This window comes from Aythya marila (genome assembly GCF_965140915.1).
Source record: "Aythya marila genome assembly, chromosome: 2".
NCBI classification, from domain to species: Eukaryota; Metazoa; Chordata; class Aves; order Anseriformes; family Anatidae; genus Aythya; species Aythya marila.
The window spans coordinates 136,753,990-136,764,377 of record NC_139043.1 but is presented as its reverse complement, the minus strand read 5'-3'; the positions used below and the strand labels follow the sequence as shown (position 1 = coordinate 136,764,377).

Genomic DNA, 10,388 nt, shown 5'->3' with positions numbered 1-10,388 from the left:
CCCAATAGGAAAGCAGAACAAAACACCCACAGCATACTGAAAATATCTAGAACTTCATCTAATGAGAAATTCCAACTTAATTTTACTCTTTGGGGATCAAATGACTGGTGGCTTATTTATTGGTAGGAAAGAGATTAAAAAGAAGCATAATGCTGATTGGGAAAATTACTTTGGGACTGCTAGGAAGTAGTGTGCTTAAACAGATGTCATCAAGTTTGGTGTCATTTAGCATTAAAAATATTTGTAATTTTAAAAAATATAATCTTTATTAACCAAGAGTTTAATTCAAATATTTTCTTCTAGTTTGGGCTGCTTAAGAGAATCACACCCCAGGGGTGCTCTGTTCCTAGCATGGAGCCTTTCTTACTAGAGAGTAACCCTTTCCTGTGTCTGGAGTGGCAGCACAGGTCATCTACATTAGGGATTGTGTCTACAGTGACAGTCAGGTGTAGATGTCCGTCTGCATCCAGCTCCAGACTCGAGTCCCACATTCATTGCTAGCACCTGTGACTTGGGGTGGGAATTAGCTGAAGAATGTCACTGATGGAAAGACATAAACCCTACTGCGGTGCCTTTGTACAGGTTTACCCTTGTCTTCCTGCAATGATGAACTGGATACGAGTGAGGCTGAGCATTTTGCAGCCCACTCTAAGATCTGTTCATTGGACATAGGTACTTAGGTGCTACCTAAATACTGTTTAAATCACCTACCTCTGGTTTTGGCTCTTGATCTTCTTGATCTTCTTTGTCTCTTGATACTAGAGAAACAATCAGCCAAAAAAGAGGTCACCATGGGCACTCTCATGAGCCATACCAGACACATAAGACACATGAACTGTGTTATGCTAACAACTGTGGCAAGACTATCCTGACCACAGGTATGGCTTGGGTCAATGGGAATTCTTGTGTAGGTAGCATGATTGTGTAAACAGTTTATACAAAGGAACCTGTGATAGCCTAAACAATGTCCTCCTCTGGGACATCAAAAAGCTATCAGCAGATGAGAGTTCTATAGCTATTTACAGATCACCAGCTACCCAAAACTTGCCTAGATTTGTTTTTGGGCCCTTATGTGTCTCACATCATCCTGTCAATTATGCAACTGGCATGGAGTCTTGATGCCATAAATAGGGTGCCCCAACACCATCTCATAGTAGCTCTTGTTCACTGGCCCAGGGGTGCTGTCTGGCAAAGGAGACATCTGGCGCTGTGATGGAGAACATGAGAGGTCAAAAACTTTCCCAACTGTTGCTTAATGGTGGGTAAAACTAATTGTTAATGGTACTGTACTTTGCCTATACAAGCGTGCTTTTCCAATTGCTCATACTTAAATTGCTTGCATCCCATTCATGCTTGATTATCCTGATAACCAATGTGTGTAGTTATAATAAAATCCATCAGAGTTGGTCTGTGGTCTTTTGCCATCTTATTGTATTGATATCCAAAAACCTTTGTCCTGTGACAACAGCCCAAATGATGGGATGGAGTGCACTCTCAGCAAGTTCATGGATCAAAATATTATTAATTTAGTAGCTTTGAGATCCTAAAGAGCAGGTGTAATCAGTTTGTCTTCCAGGAGTTTATCTGCATAAAGGAGCACAGAGTAATTTAGAGACTTGATGTTGGCAGCTTAAATACCCTACAGCTTTTATAACTTGCATAAGCTGACATATGATCTCTTACTTTTGCAAGACAGTAGTTTCCCTGCAGAGAAATGATAAGCTCATTTATCAGATGTGGCAAATGCATTTACTTCTTGTTCATGGTACCAAGAACAAAAATGGTGAGAACTGCTAATTTGTGACCAAACATGAAATGAGCTAAAAAAGTGGGAGAGATTTCATTAACATCCTGAAACAGGAATACAATACACAGCAGAGACTTTTGATAACTTTTGGTTCATTCAGTAGCTAAATAAGATCATATTTCTTAAAATTTTCTGGAAATTTTGTAAAAAAAAAAAATAATTTTTTTTTTTTTTTTACTTTAATCTGACCTTGGGCAACTTTAATTTTACTTTAAATGAACAATGGTTTTCAGCAGACACTATGGTTTTGTATGCATATTTGTGTGTATCGAGGAGAAGGAAAGATCCTTCTGGATACCCATCCTCTCTTCTTGAAATGGGTCATCAAGGCTATGTGATAAAGGAAGAAGACTAAGATTTACTTTAAAGGAAATCAAAGGCCGATATACATCTTTACAACAGCAACATAAGTAGTAAGAGGATTATAATTGACAATCTAGTAACCACCTATGATACCTTTCCAATAAAATTCTCCACAGACTGTCTCTTACAGGCACTTTCAGAGCTAACTTGCATTTACAGTTTTGCTGTTTATGTTTAAACTTCCAGATCCATTTTTGGAATAAAACATGTTGAATGCTTTTCTCAGAAATGGCATAGGTGGTAATGTCCATTGCAGAAATGCTACCTACTTGACCTAAAGAATTCTAAATTGGTGATTAAGTCTCACGTACACTCTGATTTCAAAGATCCAGGGCCACATATCCTTCTCAGTTCTGTCTTCAGTATATTTGTGAACTGTAGAATCCAGTCAGCAACTAGAGTGCTGGCATGAACATTATCTATTTGCCCTTGGTTGAAATGGCTCTGCATGTAATTTTCCAAACAGCTGGTTTTCCAGCAGGTACTGATAGTAGTGAAGTAGCAGGTCTTACTGGTTCACTGTGTGACCAAGCTTTCCCTTCACAAAGAAGCCATAACCCTGCTATTTCAAGAGCAGCTACCAAAGAAGTTCAGAAAGCTGGTAGGCAGCAAGACAAAAATAGCATAATGCTTATAGCATCTAAATTATGCATAATGTAGGGATATAATTAGATATAATGGACCATCTATAACTTGAGAAACTTTCTGTTCATTATACGAGGAATGAATTAAATAATCCTTTTAGCAGAGCATATCCTTCATAGCATTATATAAGGGAAAATTCTGTAAAGTGATCCACGTAAAGGCATATTAAGTCTGTCATGGTTTTGGCCGGGACAGAGTTAATTTTCTTTGTAGAGGCTCATACAATGCTGGATTTTTGATGAAAATAGTGGTGATAACATACTGATGATTTTAGTTGTTGCAGAGCAGTACTTACACAGAGCCAAGGACTTTTCAGCTGCTCAAGAAGGCTGGGGGTGCACCAGGAGCTGCGAGGGGATGAAGTGGGGACCCAGACTGACCAAAGAGATGTCCCATGCCATGTGGTGTTATGCTCAGCAATAAAAGCTGGAGTAAAGAAGGAAGAAGGGTGGACATTCAGAGTGATGGTATTTGTCTTTCTAATAAACTGTTGTACGTTATGAGCCCTGATTTCCTAGGAGTGCCCGAACAACTGCCTGCTGATGGGAAATAGTGAATGAAATCTTGTTGTTTTTTTTTTATTTCTGTGCATGGCTATTTCTTTACCTGGTAAACTGTCTTTATCACAACCCTTACGTTCTTGCATTTTTACCGTTCCAATTCTCTCCCCCATTCCACCTGGGAAGAGCAAGTGAGCAGCTCTGTTGCATTTAGCTGCCTGCCAGGGCTAAACCACAACAAAGTTAGACAAAGTCTCTATCTATACCAGCATCCTAGCCTTGACAGCAGCATGTAGCAGATGTTTATAGAATCACAAAACACTGATTTTTGGTACATCTGGGTATGGTCTCAGTATTGCTCAAAACCCCATCCAACCTGGCCTCAAACACTTCCAGAGACGGGGCTCTGGAAATTCTCCAGGCAACCTGGGCCAGTGCCTCACCACCCTCATAGTAAATAATTTATTCCTTATATGTAATCTCAATCTACACTCTTTTAATTTAAAACCATTGCCCATCTTTCCTGTAGTTGCCCTTTTAAAAACTGAAAGGCCACTATAACATCTCACCAGGCTGAACAACCCTAAGTGTCTCAGCCTGTCTACATAGGAGTGGTGCTTCAGCCCTCTGATCATCTTTGTAGTCCTGTATGCTGCAGGCCCCAGAGCTGAACACAGCACTGCAGGTGGGGTTTCACAAGAGCAGAGCAGAGGGGGACAACCACCTCCCTCACCCTGCTGGCCACACGTCTTTTGATGCAGACCAGGACTTTCTGGGCTGCAAGCACACATTGCCAGGTCATGTTGAGCTTCTCACCAAGAAACACCCCCAGGTCCTTCTCCTCAGGGCTGCTCTCAAACCATTCTCCACCCTGCCTGTACTTGTGCTTGGGATTTCCCAGGCCCAGATGCAGGACCTTGCACTCGGCCTTGTTGAACCTCATGAGGTTCACACAGGCCCACCTCTCAGGCCTGTCCAGGTTCCTCTGGATAGCATCTCTTCCCTCCTGCATGTCAACTACACCACACAGCTTGGTGTCATCAGCAAACTTGTTGAGGATGCACTCAATCCATGTCCATGTCACTGACAAAGTTGTTAAATAACACCAGTCCCAATACATCAACCCCTTTGGGATTCTGGGATTCTGTAACAATCGAGATTCCTGTTGGTCAATTTGTTCTTCAGACTCTGAGGCCCCTCTGAATGGCAGCACAACCATCTGGTGTATCAGCCACCCTTTCCAATTTTGCATCATTTGCAAACCTGCTGAGGGCACTCTCTGTCCAGGTCATTAATGAAGATGTTACACAGAACTAGGCTGAGTACCCATCCCTGGAACACACCACTAAATGACCTTTGTCTGGCTGGATTTGTACCACTGTTCAAAACCCTCTAAGGCTGGCATTTCTGACAGTTTTCAGTGTACTTCATTGTCCATTTATCTAACCTATTACTTTGTCAGCTTGTCCATCAGGGTGCTACGAGAGACAGTGTTGAATACCTTACTGATGTTCAAGCAAGCCATATCCACGGCTCTCCCCATATCCACCAAGCCAGTCACCTCAATGTAGAAGGGTGATGAGTTGGTCAAACATGATTTCATCTTTTTAGATCCATGTCAAATACTCCTTGGAAATGTTTTTTAGAATTGGTTGCTCCATTACCTTCCCAGGGATCAAGGTGAGACTGACCAGCCTGTATTTCCTTGGATCCACCTTCTTGCCTTCCTTGAAGAGTGGAGTAACATTTGCTTTCTTTCCTTCTTCAGAAACCTCTCCCAGTGACTACCTGGAATGCTGTCTGTTTTCTAGTTATACTGTTGTGCAATTAAATAAAACAGTTTATAGGCAAGTCTTCCCTCTTCACTTTGGAAATTGTGCAGCAATTCTTAATTTCTTTTGGACTCCAGGAGGAATAGAGTCTCCCACAGCACTGCTACAAGCAGTGGGAGCATGCAACAAAAACTTTTCTTCCATGACCAGCCAGTTATAGCATTGAGAAAAATTCAAAATAATCCAAATGTCAGCCAGCTCAGAAGGTTTTTACCAAAGAACTGGACCCAAAGACAGGGTGGCAGGAATTTTTGCATCAAGCTACATATGAGAAAGGAAGTGATTTGTGGGCATCTGGGTATGATATTTTCTTTATCCTTTATGGTTTCAAGAGCAAGGAGTTGTGGACACATAGACTTTAAACTGAGTCCTGGAAGTGACTGGTGTCAGTGCTCCTAGCCTCTCCTACTCTTTCTCAACCTGTATGCTGCAACTAGGGACAACTCTCAGCTGTGGTGGTATCACTGATTTTGGGACACTTCCTTTACAGCAGAATACTTCAGTGACCTGCTCAAAGCACACCCTCGTGTATCAGTACAGCTGTGAACCATGTTCTCTGGGACCAAGGTGGACACTTGCCAGCCAGCAGTGCCCACATCCAATGGGTCACAAACCACAGCAACAGCCTCCATTGGGGCATCATTTCCTCTAGCTAGCAATAACTGCTGGGGCTGCCTGGATCCTGGACATCCCTGCTAATTTTGTCCAATACTGACCACTGCAAAATAGTGGACAGTCTGCTAATTTCAATGGCACCGTAAAGGCTGCAGTTTCTTTCTTCCTCTTTGTCTGCTGCTGCAGTATGTATTCTTCTGCCTGCCCAAAAAAAAAAAAAAAAAAAAAAAAAAAAAAAAAAAGTGAGAATGGTTTCAGAATTTCCCCATTTTTCTTCCTAATCCCTGCCCAATGACTAGCAAAATTTGATTGCACATAAAAAGTATTTAAAATAGCATTGGTCAAGATCCCACTGTTCTGGCAGTTTCTTAATGCATTTCAGCTGATAACGATGCTGTGATTAACACAGTTTTGATAACATGTTTTTTTATTTACTGTTTTAATGTGCAACCACGATGCATATTTCTTTGGGTTTTTCTTTAGAATGTTGAAGGTTACTTTCTTTTCTTGACATATCTGTGTGCTGCAAGAACAAAGTGAGTTCAGCGCTGAGAACACCGTGTCACATTTAAATCATTTACTATTCTTCTCTGCCTGCTTCTGCCTCAGGAAGACCAGCTAGCAACTAATAGTCTTTTCTTGTGGCTGGCTTCCAGAGTGCCAGGAAAGAAACAAAGATCAGCATTCGTAAATATTTGTGCTCTTGGTTTTGAGTCATGGTTTTAATTACTGTTTCTGTTTTACCACTACAGCAGAAATTTAGATTAAAATAAGACAATTATATTTTATTTTCTAAATATCAGAGGAAATGAAATAATGACAGTGGATCATTACTCACAGTGAGCAGATCTCCACCAGATGAGCAGTATGTCTGGAGCCAGCCACACAACAGCCATGAGTAAATGGTTCTCAGGGTGAATCAGGATTACGGAAACCCCTTTTTGATGGGCTCCAGCGAAAAACTGGATCCAAATACTGCTGACCTTGGGTAAAGATTTTATTTGACTCTGGTAGCTGAAGTTAGTCTTTGTATGACACAAAGGTAAATTCTTTGAGTCGCTATGAAAAAAGTAACTTTGTGCTCACTGTAAGGAAGTGTCATTGTAGGTTTAGCCGGGGAAAAGGTAAAGGGAAGGTTCCTAACAGTCTACAGGAAAGCAAGAAGTTTTCAGCTTAATAAACAACATTAATTTCCACATAAATGCTCCTGACTTGGTCATAGGAAAATGAAATCTTGATAACTCCCAAAGGAGTCATTACTGAGTGCCCAACACAAATCATGAAGTGACTGCCCTCGGCACAGATTTGTCACATCCTTCTTTTAATGAAAGGTAGAACTACCTCTCTTCTCTGCTGCAAGTACTTCACTTTGTTTATATTTTATGTACTGTTCTGTGTTGGACATGTCACTGCCAACAAATCATGCAGGCAGCTATAGCTGGTACCTCCAACTGCAGACAGAAGAGTCATTTTAAGTGAAACATAAAATTCATGTTTAAAAAAGCACTGATAGGGTTTTCATAGTTATAATAAAGAACTGCACAACCTAACTAGCTCTACTGGAAAAGAGGATGCAGCCTTTGTGATATCTTGGGTTAAAGGGTCTATAATAACAACCTAATTGGGAGATAAATACTTGCTGGCATTGTGGTTCCCTGTGGGATTCCTGCCCTTCACTCTGCAGCCTCAACTGTTGGGCAAATTCCTGGTTGCATGCTTTGGGGCTGTAACTTCCCTTGGTGCCATCATGCACCTTATTTTGGACTCATCTGAGTCCCAGGCCTCCGTGCTTCTGGCCACCTTAGAGTTACCAGCACAACTGCACGTGTATTCTTGATTTAACCCATTTCAAAATGATGTTGCTTAGAAAAAGTACATTATTAAAAGCCCTTAAAATAACCTATGACACTTAGACACTGTTAGAGTAGCTATAAATTGTACAGTAGTGTATTCCAGAAAGTCTGAGCGGGTCATTAATCTCTGCCAAACCATACGGATGGGGATGGGCTGGGAACAGCAAGGCAAGTTCCCAGCTCAGTGATGGGATGAAGATACTGTGTGAACTCTTGCCTAGCTGGTGGATTACTCCCAAAGCACATTTTCCAGGAATTTATTCCAAATTATTTTCATCAGCTTAAAATCAACATCAAGCTATCCATATATTGAAATTTTTCTGATTCTTCATTCCTTTTTTCTCCTTAGTGTTTTCCCTCTGTTGTTTACTCAATACCCTATTATCTTCTTCACCAAAGTAAAAGATATTCCAAACAGCAGAACTGACTCGTTTAAATGACTCTAAGGAAACGAAAAACAAATAGGATACACCACAAAGAGGTTTTGCCCCAGACAGTAATGTAATGAGATACCAAGCTATCCCAAAGTAAGTTTTCTATAATATATGCTATTTCAGATAAATGAAGTTAACATTGTTCCAGTGAAGGCACCCTTACAGCAAAGACTGCCAAAGTGATAAAAGAAGGTTATATGGGAAAAAAGAGAAAAATGTAATAACAGCATTTGTTGGACCATATCTCACTAGGGAATCTGATACTTTACTAATAAATTCCTTACTGTGTGCTATGAAAAGAATCAGTGAGATAAGGAAAGGAATAATGTACACAAAGAACAGCAACTGGATAGCAATCTTTGCTTAGAATAATGTAAGTAGAATTTATAATGGATCTATCAAAGCATCTGGCAGTGTTGTTATAAAATAGCTCTGGCATTTACATCTTTACCCCTCAGTTACTTTGAAGGGGTTTATAACTTTGTTAACTTGGTTCAAACTTGCAATAAAATATTATTTTCCAGTCTTGGATGTTTGGGTTTTGTTAGTGACTAATAAGAAAGTTCCTTCTGATGAAAAAATAAATAAAAATAAAGCAGCCTAAGGCTTACAAGACAATACTTGTCACTGTTCTCTCCAAAGCTTTTCCTTCTGTTGTCTACTTCTGGCCAAAGACTGAATTCTCTGTCTGTTGTTTTCTGACTCTCACATGCTTTAGCTAAAGAATGGCTTCTTTAAATTAATATATATATATATATGTATGTATTGTATATATATATGTAGTGGCTGGGGGAAGTGGCTGATACAATAAAGTTAGTTCCTGTGCATAATGAGAATATGATACTAAAAGCAGTATGGAAATAGAGTTTTTTGACATGGAAGAATTGGTAAAACAAATGGGGAAGCACAGAATGAAACCCACAAAGCATTATAAAACAAATCTGAACACATCCAAGTTTGCAGTTATGGAAATAGGATTTCACTAGCTATTACTTGATAGTGTTCTAAGTAGCCATCTGACCTGTAACTTTACAGGACATGGTACCTTCTCAGACAACCACAGCCTATATCAACTACAAAAATATTAACATTCTAGCCATTAAACTACAGCAATTTCAGCTCCTTAAAAGCAATGAAGGTGTGAGCCCAAACAACATAGGAACCAAGAATGTGCATTACTGCAGTTAATTAGGGCAAAAAGCTGCAGTTTAGTGCTACTGAATGGAAGTGAAAAGGGGTAGTGGTCCTTTAATTTTAGTAAGAAGGACTCACAAATGACAAAAACCACTAAAACAATGTGCCTGATCCTGCCTCAGCAGGGCCATGGTTTGCAGAATATCCAAGGGCACAGAGAGGAGACAAATTGAACAGAGCTGTCCTGGAAAGGAGCAGCAGTAAGAATGATGACCAAGTTAGATGGGAAAGATTAATATCAGGCTATTGTAGTCTATGTAATGGATTTTTACTTTTATTTTTTATATATTTTTTGTTTTGTTTTGTTTTATTTGGTTTATCTGACTGAAGTCAATTGAATTATTATTTAAGGAAATGAGCAAAGAGGGAAGGTACATGTTTTACCAACTGGAAGCTGCAGCTCATGACACTTCTGGTTAAAAAGAGGAAGATTAATATGTAGAAGTTTAATGGTTGTTTGTAAATAATCTTTTAACACCAGTAAAAAGTTAGCTCTCAGTAATAAAACCTAGAAGGTAGGCTAGCAGCTTCTCTTCTGACCTACCCAGAGATTTGTGACCCCAGATTCCTTAATAAAGTCAGAGGACTATCCATATGATATTTACAGATAAATTGCTGTAGTGCAGAAGAAAAAGAGTACATTTCCCTTATTAATGATAGTAAACACAGAACAATGCTGCTCACTGGCTGTAAAGAGGAGAGAATGGAAGAAAATTGCAGTTGTCATGTCAGCTTTTGGTATCATATGGCAATTCATTGCCTGTTCTGAAAGAGTTTCATATAATGATTGCAGCAATTAATTACGTAAATTGTTACAGATTAGCATTCTGAGCATACACCTAATGAAAGAATATATGTTTAAAAAAATGTTAAAGTGATGTACAAAAAAAGCAGTTTCTATTCTAGCAGATTCATTTTCTTCTGCATTTCCACCGAAGACAACATTCAGGCTCCCAGTGTATTATCCTTTCTTCAGTACTCAGAACAATTTCAATTAGCATTTATCAACATGTGTACTTTATTTGGAAGTAAAATCAGCTAACCAACCATTTACTTTCCTGCCATATAGGAAAGTTAGTGTTCAACATAGTTAGTGTTCAACAAGCCACTCTATAATTACAAAATGATCTCTAAATACTGTAAAT

The 10,388-nt window shown here is 39.5% G+C and overlaps 1 protein-coding gene across 1 annotated transcript in view; it reads left to right on the top strand.

Moving 5' to 3' along the window:
• Positions 1-10,388, top strand: part of DPYS (dihydropyrimidinase) — a 70,746-nt gene that overhangs the window by 56,343 nt on the left and 4,015 nt on the right. The window lies entirely within an intron of this gene.